The sequence below is a fragment of the Dendropsophus ebraccatus genome, chromosome 7 (assembly GCF_027789765.1).
Source record: "Dendropsophus ebraccatus isolate aDenEbr1 chromosome 7, aDenEbr1.pat, whole genome shotgun sequence".
Taxonomy (NCBI): Eukaryota; Metazoa; Chordata; class Amphibia; order Anura; family Hylidae; genus Dendropsophus; species Dendropsophus ebraccatus.
Window position 1 is genome coordinate 140,693,991 of NC_091460.1, and position 18,829 is coordinate 140,712,819.

An 18,829-nucleotide genomic window follows, 5' to 3' on the forward strand; every position below is an offset into this window, starting at 1 on the left:
GAAGTGAATGGAGCTTAACTGCAAACCACACCTGACCTAGAGACAAAAGTGTAGTAGCAGATTTCAATTGCTCAGTTTCGGGAGGTAGCCCGGGGCCCCCACAAATCAGGGCATCATGACATTATTTATCCTGTACTATGAACAACATATTAGTGCTGCCATAGTTACAGTGGGATGGGGGGGGGGGGCAGGCTTGGTGAACAGCTCGGGGCCTATGGTAAAGTTAATCCCTGCAAGAGTGGTGCTCTCTTGAAGAAAGTAGCCATGTTTTTGTAGCGCTGGATAACCCTTTTAAGTGATAAATCTGGCACATTTACAGATTGCCTAGTCTATGCACATATAAATTAAACATTTCGGACATATGTAACAACTCATGTGCAAATACTACTTCAAATTATTCCACTGCTCTGTGTATTCTCTCTTTCTCTTTTCTTCTAATATCAATGATTTGCAATGGCAAATGTAACAGAAAACTGAGGAACTACAGTACACGTATGTTCGTTTCTTTGGAATTCCTTCATACATACAGTATATTTTATGTTTCAGAAGCACTGGCTAACTAATCCAAAATATGCTCAAAATGTTTATCACCAGGCTGAGTATGTGCTTTATAAATGTCTATTCTATTAGTTCAGCAAGGTCAGAAGGACAACATATAGTTTTGCATTCAGTGGAAATTCCTGCAGAACACAACTAAATTCGGCACCACTTCAGAGTTAGAACAAACATTACAAAAAGGCAATTACAAAAGCAAATATGGAAATTAGAAGGAAATGCATTGCAATTATAGCGAGGAGCAATCATACGAAGATCTTCAAATATAGTAATAGAAATGGATTATAACATAGATTTAATTAAAGGATTTTTTTGAAATCTGAAAACCAAGGACTTCATGGATGACACGAGGAAGAGTTTTACTTAAAGCGACTCTGTATCTACAATCTGTCCCCCTCCAACCACTAGTACCTTCGGATAGCTGCTTTTACTCCAAGATCTGTCCTGTGGTCCGTTCGGCAGGTGATGCAGTTATTGTCCTAAAAAACAACTTTTAAACTTGCAGCAGTGTGCCAAACGGCCGTGGCCTAGAGTATCTGTGCCCTAACTTTGCACCACCCCTCTGTCCCTCCTCCCCACCCTCTTCATCATTAGGAATGCCCCTGGCAGGATTGTTTCTATTCCTCTGCAGTGCAGTGCCATGCTCACACAAGTGATTAATAGGAGAAAATCTGCCTGGAGCAGATTCCTAATAATGAGGAAGTTGGGGAGGACAGAGAGGTTGTGCCAGCCTAATGCATAGTCACTCTAGGCCACGGCCGTTTGACACAGGGCTGCAAGTTTATAGTTGTATCACCTGCCGAACGGACCACTGGACAGATCTTGGATTAAAAGCAGCTATCAGACGGTACAAGCAGAGTTGCTTTAAAAATGTTGGGTCCTGGCAACCAAGACAGTAAAAAATATCATTTTTTATAGGTTTAAGAACAAAGATGTAGATGATTCATAATAATGCAAAGTTTAAAGGGGTTGCCCGCTCAGCAAACAGTCTATGCTGAATGGTCATTTTCTGTCTGTACGGCGCGTCAAAAAAAAGAACAGCAGAAAAGAACAGCAGCAGTAACCAGGTGTACAGGACAGGTAAGTATTAAAAGTGTGCACAACCAGAGCATGCTCAAGATGGATCATTCAGCATTTGAATATTAGTGGATGCAGCCCTTGGGAGCCCTGGAAAACTTGGATACAGCCAAATACTTGAATTGCGCTCATCTCTAGTAGGTATAAAACTCTGTTATACTTCCCTAAGCCCCAGCAGCAGCATACATTAGCAATTTACAACCCTTTAATGGTGCGTTCACACCTACAGGATCTGCAGCTGATTTTCTGCAGCAGATTTCATTTAAATAACTGAACACAGCATCAAATCTGCTGCAGATCCTGTAGGTGTGAACGCACCCTTAAGGTAGATCATGCTTGGTGTGCTTAGTAACATATTATTTTAGCTGCAGGAAGCTAAATGTTTCAGTTGTCATTTTGTATTAATAAATCTCAGCGCAACATTACTCCCATCCATCTGTCCAGTACTATTGTTGTCTGAAACAATTATTCTTTATTATAACCGGTTGGATATATGTCCAGTAGAATAATATGAGTTATAGATAGATTTTTTTTTTTGTAATGATATTTGCCAGGTAGGTTCATGCTGCCCAATCTGAGGACATCAGAGTGCTGCAGTAAGTAGATCATTTGCGGTTTGGCCGCCTGTCAGGGCAATGACAAATGTTGGTACATTGTTCTAGGTTAGGGCCCTTTTACACAGAAAGATTATCTGACAAAGATTTGAAGCCAAAACCAGGAACAGACTATACACAGAGATCAGGTCATAAAGGAAAGCCTGAGATTTCTACTCTTTTCAAATCCACTCCTGGCTTTGGCTTCAAATCTTTGGCAGATAATTTGTCAGATAATCTTTCTGTGTAAAAGGGCCCTTAGGGTCCATTTACACAGAAAGATTATCTGCCAAAGATTTGAAGCCAAAGCCAGAAACAGACTATAAACAGACATCAGGTCATAAAGGAAAGCTTGAGATTTTTCCTCTTTTCAAATCCATTCCTGGCTTTGGCTTCAAATCTTTGGCAGATAATCTTTCTGTGTAAATGGACCCTTAAGGTGGACTAATTGGGTATGTCTTTAATTGAAAATCCATTTAATAGTAAAAAAAGTCAAAGGACGGTGAAAAAAGAAAAACTGTATGTGAACAACCTTAAAAATAACGCCCGGTGTTTGCGAAAAACGTCCAAAAATAATTGTCATGATCATGATTATGACGTCCGCGCAGACAGTGTCCATCATTCTATACACTGTGTGCATTGGACTTCCGTCATTCCATTGACTTCAATGCATTGCACTGAAGTCAATTAAATTGCGGCAAAATTATGTTGACGTTGTGTGAACATAGCCGTAAAGTGAATGACACACCTGGACTTCTATGGACTGCAACTATATTGTCTTAAGCAATGAGTCAATGTTTCTTTAGGGTATAAACCCACACACCGTATACACAGCGTATTTACTGCTGCGATACGCAGCTAATACGCAGCAAATACGCAACAAATACGCAGCAGATTAGATCTAAATAACTGAACACAGCATCAAATCTAAACCATAAAATCAGCTGCGTATTTGTTGCGTATCTGCTGCGTATACGGTGTGTGGGTTTGTACCCTTAGGATCTGAGTTTGACTATGGAGGCATTATGGTGAGCAATTCAATCCTGGCTTTGTTTGCATAAAGCATTGCATACACCCAAAGCTCGCTGATCTGTGCAGGATATCCTGCAACCACATGTGTTGTAATCATAGCCGGACTTACAAGTGGCAATACTCACCCACACGCAGCAAAGGTTTTCTAAGAATTTCTTAATTGTTACCAAATTACAACACATCCTTGATGAGCCCAGTCACAAAGGGGTATGCAACATGGCAGGTGCTGGCTTTTTCCAGCAGACACCTGCCGCTAATACCCAAAATCTGTGATCATGTTGATACCGTTTGTTTAACCCTTCAAATGCTGTGATAAATCGTAACTGCATCATTGAAGGACAGAAGCTGTACTTGTCTGGTGTCAGATCAACTCAGTTTTATTTTGTAAGGTGAACCGCAGATTTAAAAATAAAAAAAGAAAAGAGAAAGGGGGGGGGGGGGGGGGGGACACACCATAAAATGAATTCTGGCAAATCACATTCCAGAAAATAATAAATTTAAACTTGGAAAATGTTTTATCTAAACTAAGGCTGGGTTCACACACAGTATGTTTCAGGCAGTATTTGGTCCTCATGTCAGGTCCTCATAGCAACCAAAACCAGTAGTGGATTAAAAACACAGAAAGGATCTGTTCTCACAATGTTGTAATTGAGTGGATGGCCGCCATATAACTGTAAATAACTGCCATTATTTCAATATAACGGCCGTTGTTTTAGGATAACAGCCATTAAATGGCGGCCATCCACTCAATTACAACATTATGTGGACAGAGCCTTTCTGTGTTTTCAATCCACTCCTGGTTTTGGTTGCTATGATGACCACAATACTGAGTTATAAGTTATAAATATCAGAATAGGGAAATTTTAAGCATATACATTTTTAACCCCTAGAGGACTAAGCCAATTTCAATTTTTTGCGTTTTCGTTTTTTCCTCCTTGTGCTTAAAAGGCCATAGCACTTGCATTTTTTCACCTAAAAACCCACATGAGCCCTTATTATTTGCCCCACTAATTGTACTTTGCAATGACAGGCTGAATTTTCTCATAAAGTACACTGCGAAACCAGAAAAAAATTGTGGTGAAATTGAAAAAAGAAAACGCATTTCTTTTATTTGGAGGGTATTTTTTTTACGACATTCACCTGGGGTAAAACTGACATCTTATATATGTTCCTCAAGTCGTTACGATTACAATGATATATAACATCTATAACTTATATTGTATCTGATGGCCTTTAAAAAATTCAAACCGTTGTTAACAAATATATGTTCCTTAAAATCGCTCCCTTCCCATGCTTATAGCGCTTTTATCCTTTGGTCTATGGGGCTGTTTGAGGTGTCATTTTTTGGCGCCATGATGTGTTCTTTCTATCGGTACCTTGATTGCGCATATGCAACTTTTTGATCGCTTTTTATTACAATTTTATTTATTTATTTTATTTTATTTTTTTAATAAAACACCTTTTTTTTTTACTTTTACACTTATACTAGAAGCCCCCATGGGGGACTTCTAGTATAAGTACACTAATCTCTCATTGCGATCTATATACAGCATAGATCGATGAGATAGGCACTTCACTGCTCATCGGACGGGGGTATCACAGCGTGTATAAAGTCCAGCCACTACCAGATATTACCATACAGCCCCCCCTAAACTAGTGGGTACTAAACTGTATTGCTGGTATTTGTAGTACACCTTTTTAAAACTTCACTGCTCATTGCAAGGGGGTATCACGGGGGCATCACAGCGAGTATCGAGATCCAGCCACTACCAGTTTGTAACGGACAGCCCATCATAAACTAGTGGGTACTACACTGTATTGCTGGGATTTGTAGTACACCTTTATAAAACATCACTGCTCATTGGACGGGGGTATCACAGCGTGTATCTAGGTCCATAGCCATAGGCATAGTATTAATCCGTGTAATAGACGTTCTGCTCATTGAGCCTGCCTGTGGCAGAAAGCTGATCGGACCATAGGTAAGAGACCTCCGGCTGTCCGATACAGCGATTGGGACCCCTGCTCCAATCATTATCATTAGAAAGAGGAGGACTGTCCAGGAGCTATGGGGGTAGGCAGTGCTCCTATCGCCATCCCCCAGGGCTCCTAATGGTCTCACCGGACCGTGGGGCTTATTGCACCAAAACAGTGCAGAGGCGGAAGGTAAGACAAGTACCTTGCTCCATGGCGTGTCCTCTGCAATTGGGACATATCAGCAGGTTAGATTCCTGTAACCTGCTGATAGTTCCCCTTTAAAGCACAGAAAGTCTATGTTGAATATGTATACATTGTGGCAAGGTATTGGGGATGAAGGTAGGGAACAGCCAAGGGACTGTATGGTCCTCTGTATAGTGTGAGTATATTCTTATAAAGTACTTTTTATTCCTAGCATATGTACTACAACATCAACCACCGATATAGATTCCCAGCTGCATCAGTAAAACCCATTTGTTTCATCAAGTAATGTCACTGGAGAAAAACCATAAAGGCCATAAAATGTAGAAAAGGTTTTTTAGAAAGCGCGGTAATGATCAAGAGCCAATGTACAGTAATTGCATTTTACTCGCGAAAGCCTTTTTATCAGACACTGAGCAACATTTGCGCTGCTCTTTTCATCATGGACTGTTCTTCTTCTGTTCTGCGGTCTCATCAAATCCTAATGACTTTAACATCACAACGTATTCTTTGTGATCTGAAGACCCAGCGATGCTTCTAAGCCCAGTAGTAAATTTCTGAATTTATTCTGTTGTGATCTGTATTTAATTCAAGAAATACAGCACATCTAGCCCCTGTGTTCTACAACTTTGTTTCTAGAGTCATGTCGTTTTAATTTTGATATATTTACTGTGTTTCCCTGAAAACAAAACCGTGTCTTATAGTAATTTTTGCTCCCAAAGATGTCCTGGGTCTTACTTTCAGGTGTTGTTTTATTTTTCCATGAAGAAAAATGCGCGTCATATACACAGCAGGGACAGCATACGGTATGGCAGCTTCCGGCCACGAGGGTGAGCTCACCACAGCACACAGGTACAGCACAGCAGGGACAGCATATGGTATGGCGGCTTCAGTCCACCAGGAGGAGCTCATCACAGCTCACTCTGCAGCACAGCAGGGACAGCATATGGTATGGCGGCTTCTGTTCACCAGGGGGAGCTCATCACAGAGCACTTGTACAGCACAGCAGGGACAGTGTACAGTTTGGTGGCAGGTAACAGGATAACGGCAGACTACATGCAGCTCTACATCTGGCTGTGGGGACAACGAGGATGGCAGCAGGCCTCTTGATGCCATACCTACACATTTACAAGTGACGGCTGCTGAAGGTAAGGTCATGGTTGGCGGTAGGTGACGATCTTCACGTCCTGCATGCAGCTGCTCTGCAATGGACGGTGAAGGTGGGAAACAGCGGCGGCGAGCTATAAAGAATCACAGCTGCATGCCCTCGTGTTCTGTTCAGTGGGCTTGCTTCCAAACTAGGTCTTACTTTCGGGGGAGGCCTTACATTTATCAATTCCGCTAAACCTCCACTAGGTCTTATTTTCGGGGAAACGGTAAATCCAATAAGCTAACAACTGTAAAAATATCACATATGTCTATTTATTTTCAATCTCACCGTTTTTCATAATATTATTTTTTTCTTCTATCTATCTATCTATCTACCTCCTATCTATCTATCTATCTCCTATCTATCTATCTATCTCCTATCTATCTATCTATCTATCTATCTATCTATCTCCTATCTATCTATCTATCTATCTATCTATCTATCTCCTATCTATCTATCTATCTATCTATCTATCTCCTATCTATCTCCTATCTATCTATCTATCTATCTATCTATGTCCTATCTATCTATCTATCTATCTATCTATCTATCTCCTAACTATCTATCTATCTCCTATCTATCTATCTATCTATCTATCTATCTATCTATCTATCTCCTATCTATCTATCTATCTATCTATCTATCTATCTATCTATCTCCTATCTATCTATCTCCTATCTATCTATCTATCTCCTATCTATCTATCTATCTATCTATCTATCTATCTATCTATCTATCTATCAATCTATCTATTTTTTAAGGTTAAATCAGTTTAATTGCCATTAAGCCCTCTGGATCTTTATTTCAGATTTCCTCAACTAACTCAACTGCACAGCAAAGCAACACAGATTAAATGCAAATAGATAAATTATATCAATAGTCATTTGTATTTTAGCAACGCATGCTAAACTTTAGAACGAGGCATAAACACAGCACAAATACGTCAACAAGGATTTATCTCCCAAAGTAAGTCATGTCCAGTAAGATCACGCTACTTGATCCCGGGGTTACTGACATTCCTAGGGCATCATTTATTTCTACAAACAAGTCACTTTTTATCATATCAATCACACACAAACAATCAACTGAATTTGTCTTTTATACATTTGTATTGAATCAGCTGGACTAAAAAGAACCCAAAGCTAGCTAAAGTAAGGGGAATTTGTCGAGTCAGTTTTCATCCCTCTGATCGTTTGATAACTATAGTAATATGCCGGCTTCTGCAGAGACAATTTATACAAACTCATTTACTTTTATGCAATCTCTAAATTAAATCTGTTAAAAAAAAACATAACGTCTAGGTTGAGTCTGATTCGGAAAGTCAGTTCTTATCTAAATGTAACTATTTTATTACATAGGGACTTATTCAAAGTGGCCATTTGGTTAACCTCTATTAAATCAATACATATAGCCAGGTATAAAATAGATTGAAGTAGTCAGGTGCTGGAGAGGTCTTTTAAAAGTTAAATCAGAGGTGAAAATATGGTTAAATCGTTCTATGATTAATTTTACATTTCTTTAAATGGAAAGAAATAGATCAGTTGCTTCTCTGATGTTAGTAAGGAAGCTCCATCCTCTGTATAGCAATGAAGAGGACAGTCACATGGAGGTATGGAATTCAACTCCTTCTCCTTCCTTTCCCTTCCCTCTCAGCTGATTTTTGATTGTTTTTATTTTCTCAATTTTTTAAGGGTATGTGCACACTACGGAACAGTTAAATTTCTAGCGGGGGTCGTGCGATGGACTCTGCTGTTACGCCTGTCCTAAAGACTCCCATTGACATGTCAATTCTTCAGGAGGACGGCGGATGAAGCTTCAGAATATCATTGAGTCTATGGAACAGGCGGAAATTCAAGCGGAGTCCGCCGCACGGCATCCGCTTGAGATTTTCGGCGTGTGTTTTGTAGTGTGCAAATACCCTATGAGCCATGAATCTTGAATTCGTCCATTTACAGAGCTATAATAGGAACTGTTGTTTTTTGTTTTTTTGTGGGACCCCTAGTATTTTAAAAACACTTTTCATTTTACTATAAAATGTAATGAAAAATGGGTAAGAAAGAAAACACTTTTTTTTTTTTTTTTACAAAGTTTACGTTGCAGTACCCAATTTACATATTTTGTTATGTTTTACTAACTTTAAAATTTTTTACTAAAAAAAACACAGTTTTTTCATTGTCATATTCTTACTTTTTTTTTAAATCTATGCACTAGTATGATGAATCATTGTTTGTGCCATTTTTCTCAGTACTAGTTTTAGGGTAGATGGGACTTTCTGCTTTTTATTCTATTTTATCTGATATATGATATGACCAACTACTAGAAATTATGACATTTGGTTTTATTTTTCATTTACAACAATCACCAGGACGGATCAATGAAAAAAAAAAAACTTCACTGTTTGAAATTGTTGGCAAATTAGCACTTTAAAAGACAGATTTTATTCTATCACAAGGAAACAATCTTTTTGCACCTGGCCTGGAAAGCGCACAAGAGTGCAAAACCGTCATTGCCTTTCGTTTTTCTGCTTCTATACCTGTGATGAAATAAAGTCTGCCTTTTAAAGGGTCTCAGTGAGTGCCGTATTACATTTTTTTCCTAACTGCTGAGAAATATATAGTTAATGCTTGTCTTATGTGTGCTGTCTTGCTCATGCTTTTGCATTTCACTCTGAACCAGTGAGCGAGAATTTTTCAAAATCACATTTGACTCATGCCAGAAGATCACTTAGTTTGCCAAGCTGTACAGGGGTGTGTACAGGGGTGTGTACAGGGGTGTGTGCAGGGGTGTGTGCAGGGGTGTGTACAGGGGTGTGTGCAGGGGTGTGTGCAGGGGTGTGTGCAGGGAATGTGTACAGGGGTGTGTACAGGGTGTGTGTACAGGGAATGTGTACAGGGGTGTGTGCAGGGGTGTGTACAGGGAATGTGTACAGGGGTGTGTACAGGGGTGTGTACAGGGAATGTGTACAGGGGTGTGTACAGGGGTGTGTACAGGGAATGTGTACAGGGGTGTGTACAGGGGTGTGTTCAGGGGTGTGTACAGGGAATGTGTACAGGGGTGTGTACAGGGGTGTATACAGGGTGCGTACAGGGGTGTGTACAGGGTGCGTACAGGGGTGTGTACAGGGGTGTGTACAGGGAATGTGTACAGGGGTGTGTACAGGGGTGTGTACAGGGGTGTGTTCAGGGGTGTGTACAGGGAATGTGTACAGGGGTGTGTACAGGGAATGTGTACAGGGGTGTGTACAGGGGTGTGTACAGGGTGTGTGCAGGGGTGTGTTCAGGGGTGTGTACAGGGAATGTGTACAGGGGTGTGTACAGGAAATGTGTACAGGGGTGTGTACAGGGGTGTGTACAGGGAATGTGTACAGGGGTGTGTACAGGGGTGTGTACAGGGGTGTGTACAGGGAATGTGTACAGGGGTGTGTACAGGGGTGTGTACAGGGGTGTGTACAGGGAATGTGTACAGGGGTGTGTACAGGGGTGTTTACAGGGAATGTGTACAGGGGTGTGTACAGGGGTGTACAGGGGTGTGTACAGGGGTGTATACAGGGTGCGTACAGGGGTGTGTACAGGGTGCGTACAGGGGTGTGTACAGGGGTGTGTACAGGGAATGTGTACAGGGGTGTGTACAGGGGTGTTTACAGGGAATGTGTACAGGGGTGTGTACAGGGGTGTATGCAGGGTGCGTACAGGGGTGTGTACAGGGTGCGTACAGGGGTGTGTACAGGGGTGTGTACAGGGGTATGTACAGGGGTGTGTACAGGGAATGTGTACAGGGGTGTGTACAGGGGTGTTTACAGGGAATGTGTACAGGGGTGTGTACAGGGGTGTGTACAGGGGTGTGTTCAGGGGTGTGTACAGGGGTGTACAGGGGTGTGTACAGGGGTGTATACAGGGTGCGTACAGGGGTGTGTACAGGGTGCGTACAGGGGTGTGTACAGGGGTGTGTACAGGGAATGTGTACAGGGGTGTGTACAGGGGTGTGTACAGGGGTGTGTACAGGGAATGCGTACAGGGAATGCGTACAGGGGTGTGTACAGGGGTGTACAGGGCTGCTGGCCAATCAGCATTCATTTTTACTGGGCCCGTCTGAGCAGAGTACTGGGACAGCTGACATTACTTCCTGCATTTGGTCTCTTGTTTTTGCTAAAGAGCAAATAGAACTAGCGACAGCGAGTCAGGGCCTATTTATCATGCTTTGTGTGTTAATAAGTGGTTGCATAGCAGAGTTTATAGAGGAACAGGACTGAATCCAATATCAGCAGAGAGACTGCACCCTGTGAATAGAATCCTCAATCAGGGCTCCAGCTATACCCCAAGATCAAGGGGGCATAAGATGCTGCTGCCTATATCTATATCAACCGGCACTCCAGTATCCTTCTGTGTCACTGTGCTCGCAGCAATAGTAGTCTCTCGCTCTTCTCAATGCTTCTTTAGAACTTTATTTTAAACATAAATAACAAATGCTGCATGCGCTGCGACCCTCCGGTCTTTCTCAACAGGAGGAACACAGAAACATTTGGCTCCCCTGAATGTGCATGTGTATTGGCGAAGACGAATTATCACCTTCACTATGTACAAATATATGGAAATCTTAAAAGAGAAGTAAGAATTGCTTCTTTTACATGAGACTTCATCTGATTTTAAACTATAATGGCTCAATCACATCCCACGTCAAAACTTAAATTGACAATTTACAAGAAATTGTTCATCCCTTACACAGAGATCCCACTGTCTTGCATCAAACCTTTGGTGAAGGAATTAGTCACCAAATCTAACACCTCTTAGATCCAAACAATCTTCTCCTCCATAGCATAGATATCTTAGCCTCTCCCTCATGCTGAAGGTGAGCAGATGACATTGGTACCAATTTACACCTGTGATGGGAGTGTAAAAAAAAAAAAAAAAACTCCAGCCGCCATTTAAAAAAAGGTTTCTTCCAAGATAAATTATAACCCAACGCTCCTTCAAACACAACTAAAATAATCTTTCGTAAAGTATTTTTAAAATTTGGCAGCCGACAGGGAAAGGGGGCAATTGATTACAACTACAATCTTACCTATCCCCATGCCCACGGTGAGCCCGCAGGAGCAGCCTCAGGACCCCCGCCATGCTCTGGGATTTACAGTACTGCAAATGCAATGACCTGGCTAATGGACTGGCGTGATGCTGCCCTAGTCACTGATAGACTGAGCAGCCAGTCCATCAGCCGGGACAGACATTTTCCCCCAAGTCATGACGTCATCACAACTCAGGGCAAAATGCCTTATGGTGGGGGTCGCCGCAGGCACGGGAAAAGGTAAGTTCTTACTTGTAAACAATTTCCCCCCTGCCCCTGCCGGCTACCGGGTTTTAAAAATGTCCGGACTTTTCCTTTAACTTAATCCAGTAATAAGACTTTCCTTCAACAGAAAGCTATGGCTCGAACTTATTCTAGTAGCAAAATGTATTATACCTTTCCATTGACATCCTACCAACACCACCAATGTCTCATTGGCTACTAAGTCTTTCAGAAATCCCACCTGGGAGAATTTTCGGTCTTGTACAAATCAAAATTATTTTATTATTTTGTGTTTCTGTTACCATGGCAGCAGCTTAGATATGATTCTTATAGTCATATTTTAGACTGTCTGATTTTGACCTTGAGGCTATGTTCACACTGCGTATGTTTCCGGCCATAGTGTGAACCATGAATATACGCACATAGTTTTGAGGTTGATGCGTTCGCTTGAAAGTATACGATATACGGCCGCACTATGCACACTACGTATGAGCTTATGGCCGGATCGTATACGGCGCCGTGAAAAATGAACAAGACCATTGTTTGAGGACGGAAATGTTGAAACTCACGGCCGTGGATTTCCATGCGGTCCCGTACGGAATACTTATTTCAGCCAAATTGAACTTGATTTTTCGATCCAAAAGGTTCTGTGTGGTTTACGGGGCTGGGCGAAGTTTTCCAAGTAAATGACCTGTTTCAGATCACTACGAAACAAGCTAGGGAAGCATAACTGTACTACGGGCGTATGTTCGCGGTTCGTACGCATCCGGCCGCATGTCTATTTTTCCCACGCTCGTAGTTTCAGCCGCACATGTACGTCGGCGTACGAAATGCAGACGGACTCATACGCAGTGTGAACATAGTCTTATACTGTACTTTCTTGACATTTTCAGTGTTAGTTCCCCTCTTCTTTCCTGGTTCCCTGGTTCCACCAAAAGAGACATCTACAGATATGGATGCTGAAACACAATCTTTGCCACTCTACCTAGTGTCCACTCTGTTTCTATTTCGCGTATTGTAACTTAATATGCTAAGTATGTTATCAATTGTGTTTTTATAAATGTAAATAAACAATTTAAGGGTAGCTTACACATACCGGATTTCATGGAGATCCGCTGGGAATCCTGGTACTGTGATTTTCAATGAGTTTACATACCCGCAGTGGAATTTTCATTCCGCTGCGACTATGTAACGCTGGCTGAGTTAACCCGCAGTCACTGATTGGTTGAGCGGGAACAATGGAAGCCTCAGATGCAGCCGTGGTGCCGAGAAGGTAATGTATGCTCGAGGCGGCAAGTTAAAGGGGCCGGCGTTACATACTTGCAGCGGAATGAAAATTATCGTATGTAAACCCATTGAAAATCACAATAGCGGGATTCACTGTGTGTGAAAATACTGTAAAGGGGTTATTCCAGCACTTAAAATATGTTTTATATGTTTATTCCCTTATTTTAACATGTCCTGCAGGAAGTGGTGGATTCTTTTCAGTCTGAAGAGCAGGAGAGGTTTTCTATGGGGATTTGCTCCTACTCTGGACAGTTCCTGACCTGAACAGAGGTGGCAGCAGAGAGCACTGTGCTAGAGTGGAAAGAATACACCACTTCCTGCAGGACATGCAACAGCTGATAAGTACCCGAAGACTTGAGATTTTTTAATAAAAGTTAAATACAAATCTCTGGCACTTTCTGGCACCAGTAAATATATATATATATATATATATATATATATATATATATATATATATATATTTTTTTTTTTTTTTTTTTTTTTTTTTTTTTGTGTGAACTACCCCTTTAAATTACCAGCATAAACTCCTTCATGCAGTGGCTGTACAGTGCCAAAGGATGCAATAACTTCAGGTACATTCACAAAGTCCCATTGCAATGGGAGGTTTACAAAATATATATTCAACACATTCTTAGAATATACCATTGGGGTTTTTTCTTTATTACATCCTTACTACGCTCATTGCACAGAACACATTCAGGATTTTCATACCTATTTCATTTCATATCTAATAAAGCACCTAATACAATATTCATGTTGTTTACTTGCGTTCTAATTTATTAATAAAAAACACCCTGACGATATTAAAGTGCTCCTTGTATACATCCGCCAACCTCTTTGTATTATACTATTATTATACTCTTTATAAATATACTTTTCTGTCATTTTCCATCAAAGTTTCCCTCAATCTTTGTAATTTTACAGTATTCGCACCTGCACGTTTCCACTATACGTATTGAGCTATATGGTAATTGTAGTCAGCACAAATGTTATCTTACGCTCGCAGGCAAATAGCGTACGCAGGGCTCTTTTAGATGCTATAGTTGACGATTGCAATGACTAGCAGTTCTCAAATTGTTCTTGTAAATTACCGCAGCAGAGCAATAGAACAGAAGGCAGATGCTCCATTCATCTTTCCTTGACTATTTTATTAACACAGTTAAAAATTCAATTGGTGTTTTTTTTAACTTGTTGCAGCAAACAATTTCACAAAAAAACTCCCATCTCCAGTACAATAATAATAATAAAAAATATTAAAAGTAAAAAAAAAAAAACTCCAATATATTTCTACAAAATCATCCCTACCATGTTAATTGCCATACAGGCTCTCGAGAGTACAAAGTTCTGACAATTTACTCTATCGGTAGCCTAAAATTGCTAAGAGTTGTACTATTTCTTTACAATAAAAATAAGTCTGTATTCAAATTGTCGAAACTAAAGGAAATGTGATCCATGAATCATTACAGCTGAAGATTCATCTGCTGCATCTCAAATTATTACCTGGAGCAAAATCCAATTTTCTGCACGAATTTAATAAACCTTGATAACTTTAGCACATAATAGTTCTACTATTCTGGTTGATACAATATGCAGTGTGTTTCCATATAATTTACTGGAGTGATAAAGTTCTATAGCTTTGCTGCATTAAAAGTACTACTGTTCTAGATGATAGCTTTAGAGGACGCCGCGCAATTACACCAAGGTTAAAGGGAAAATGGTGAACGACTGTCAGGATTTACATGGCAGAAGTGAAATATTTGAGGGATTTAATTGTTGTTAGATTAGCTGTTGTCATATACCGGCTTACAATTTTCCAATAATGGATTCATGCAGCAATACGTGGACCATTTTATACTGTAATATACTGGATAAGAAGTTTAAAGAAGAGTTTTGCTCTCTGTGTTTTCTTAAAGTTATACAATACCAAACCTAAACCAGATTGAGCTTATCCGACTATGAGATGAATTGTTAACACAGATACTTCTTATATTATATCCACTGGAATCATCCCTAAATCTATGAGGGAACTATCATGGCACATTCAGTAACTCTTGACTACATGAATGGGGATTATACATCAGTTTATACCTGTTGGGCGTTTGTGACCCAGGGAAATGCTCTGTGGGCATTTAAAGGGGATGTGTAATGAGGAAACCTAGGTCCATACTGATGCATTATGTTAAATCAGGGGTGGGGAACCTTTTCCATCTCGAGGGCCGGTCGGGCATTAATAAAATCATTCGAGGGCCGCATACCGTGTGCGGCAGTTAGTAGCGTGGGTTTGCAGCACATGGGGCAAGGCAAAGTATTGTTCCCCCAGTGCCCCTGCTATTGTAGTTAACCCCCAGTGATGCCCCTTGTAGTCTAGTTAACCCCCAAGTCATGTCCCTGGTAGCCTAGTTAACCCTTCCAGTGATGCCTCTGGTAGCCTAGTTAACCCCCATCAGGCATGTCCCTTGTAGCCTAGTTATCACTCCCATCAGGCATGTCCCTGGTAGCCTAGTTATCCCCCCCATCAGTCATGTCCCTTGTAGCCTAGTTATCACTCCCATCAGTCTTGTCCCTGGTAGCCTAGTTATCCCCCCCATCAGGTATGTCCCTGGAAGCCTAGTTATCACCCCCATCAGTCTTGTCCCTGGCAGCCTAGTTATCACCCCCATCAGGCATGTCTCTGGTAGCCTAGTTATCCCCCCCATCAGTCATGTCCCTTGTAGCCTAGTTATCACTCCCATCAGTCTTGTCCCTGGTAGTCTAGTTATCACCCCCATCAGGCATGTCCCTGGTGGCCTAGTTATCACCCCCATCAGTCATGTCCCTGGTAGCCTAGTTATCACCCCCATCAGTCTTGTCCCTGGCAGCCTAGTTATCACCCCCATCAGGCATGTCCCTGGTAGCCTAGTTATCACCCCCATCAGGCATGTCCCTGGTAGCCTAGTTATCACCCCCATCAGGCATGTCCCTGGTAGCCTAGTTATCACCCCCATCAGTCTTGTCCCTGGTAGCCTAGTTATCACCCCCATCAGGCACGTCTCTGGTAGCCTAGTTATCCCCCCCATCAGGCATGTTCCTGGTAGCCTAGTTATCACCCCCATCAGGCATGTCTCTGGTAGCCTAGTTATCACCCCCATCAGGCATGTCCCTGGTAGCCTAGTTATCACCCCCATCAGGCACGTCTCTGGTAGCCTAGTTATCCCCCCCATCAGGCATGTTCCTGGTAGCCTAGTTATCACCCCCATCAGGCATGTCTCTGGTAGCCTAGTTATCCCCCCCATCAGGCATGTCTCTGGTAGCCTAGTTATCCCCCCCATCAGGCATGTTCCTGGTAGCCTAGTTATCCCCCCCCCATCAGGCATGTTCCTGGTAGCCTAGTTATCCCCCCCATCAGGCATGTCCCTGGTAGCCTAGTTATCCCCCCCATCAGGCATGTCCCTGGTAGCCTAGTTATCCCCCCCATCAGGCATGTCCCTGGTAGCCTAGTTATCACCCCCATCAGGAATGTATCTGGCAGCCTAGTTATCACCCCCATCAGTCTTGTCCCTGGCAGCCTAGTTATCACCCCATCAGTCTTGTCCCTGGCAGCCTAGTTAACCTCCAAATAAAAAAAAAATAAACATCCCTCTCACCTTACCTCCGCTCCCACGCTGTCCAGGTCCTCTTCTGTCCCAGGTCCTCTGTGCCGATCTTCTCCTGCAGGCGGCGCGTGATGAAATGACGTCATCGCGCGCGGCCCGCAGGAGACTGAAGACACGCGCCGCTCTGCTGTGGAAGAAGCCGGCACAGACAGCATCCTCCTGTGTCCGGCAGCTGTCACAGACATCGGAGGATGCTGTGTATTCCGGCTTCTTCCTCCTCCAGAGCGGCGCGCATCACAGGGGAGCTTTCATTTAACACCCCTGTGTTAAATGAAACATATTAGAAATGTATAAGTACAGTGGTTCCTTGGATTACGAGAATAAATCATTCCGGGACTGTGCTTGTAATCCAGTCCAATTTTCCCATAAGAAATTACTGATATGCAGACAATTGGTTCCACCCCCCAAAAATAATGATTTTTTTAAATTCCGAATAACATGCAGAACAGATGAAACAAACAGTAAGAAGCAGCTGAATATGTGATATTATAAGTTACTGTACAGTATAGTATCAGCATGTGGTATATAATGTATAGTAAGTGCATAAGAATGAAAAAAACAGCAGCAATTTGAACATACAGGAGGGAGCTGTAGATCCCCAGGGAGCATGGAGGAATGAGCTGGGCAGATGTGGGCTCATAAATGCAGCACTTTCTGTCCGGGGAGAGAGGGGTTACAGCAATGAAGAGATTACCTCCACAGTCCTGTCCCCTGATGTAAGCCACAGCCTGAACTGAATCTGCTACGATTTGGAAGGTAAGAGAGACTTCCTGGGTCAGAGTACAGAGCCATGCAGGAGGACAGTGACAGAAACTTCTCTTTACAGCAGTATGAAGGGCTGAGTATGAGTGCAGGCAGATTATAGCTGCAGTGTGTATAGCTGAGTGTAAGTGCAGGCACATTATAGCTGTGCCATTTAAAAATGTGCTGTCTCAGTATTGATGCTAGTGATCCTTATCACATTTGAATAAAACAATAAACAACATAACAAAAAACAAACATACACAAACCTTTAAAGTAGTTCCAAAGGTGGAGCAAAGGATAACGGATACACTGATTTTTTTTTTTTAGATTATGGGATTCTTTTCTTGTTTAACATTGTAATTGCTTTCAATATGTCTAACTAACTAAAGTAAAATGTAAACTGGCTCCATGATCTACCTTCTCTAACACCTTCATATTCCATGTAGAATGACAAACATAGTACAATGCATTCTTTCCTTTTAATCATGCTGCAATTAACAGTGAAGCCCTAGTATCCTCAGCTGATTGAAACTTGTTAGGAGGCTAATTGCACAGGAAATTATAATCCAGTATGAGGTCTACTAAGAGGTGAGATCAGTTGGCATGTACAATTATATATAGGGGAAGTTTAAAAAAAAATACAAGATAAACTCAATAACAAATGGGAAAGGGCTGTGGAAAGGATATTTATATACTGGCAGAAGCACATATCATACAGTGTTAAATAAAGTTATGATATATATATATATATATATATATATTCTACTTTTATTTAATATATGTATATATGTAGTGTCAGATCATTATATTTTTTTGAGATATTATTCTATATATTGTGTGCTCGACAATATACAAGTTCACAATTATTCACCTTATGTAGTTCCCAGACTATGAAGCCTTAAGGCCCTATTACACCGAACGATTATCGTTCATAAACTCGCTCGAACGACCGCTCGCTAACGATAATGGCTTCGTGGAATTGGTGTAAACGAGCAAACGACAAAGGCGACATCATTGTCGTTCAAAATTGTTTTTCAACATGTCGAAAAAAAATTGTTGGTCTTTGAAAGATAATTCGCTAATCGGTTTGTAAAATTAGAAATCTTTCAGTCGTTCGTAAAAAGGTTTAAAAAAAGTAGGTGTGTCAGGTCATGATCACCCCGGGGAAAGTTTTAAACGACCATATAACGACCACAAAATAATCGTTACACTACATACTGTATAGCGTTCACGTTATGTGTTATCGTTTGCTAAAAAAAAATGTTTAGTGATCGTTAACGTGCGGTCGTTGGAGCGAGTTTATC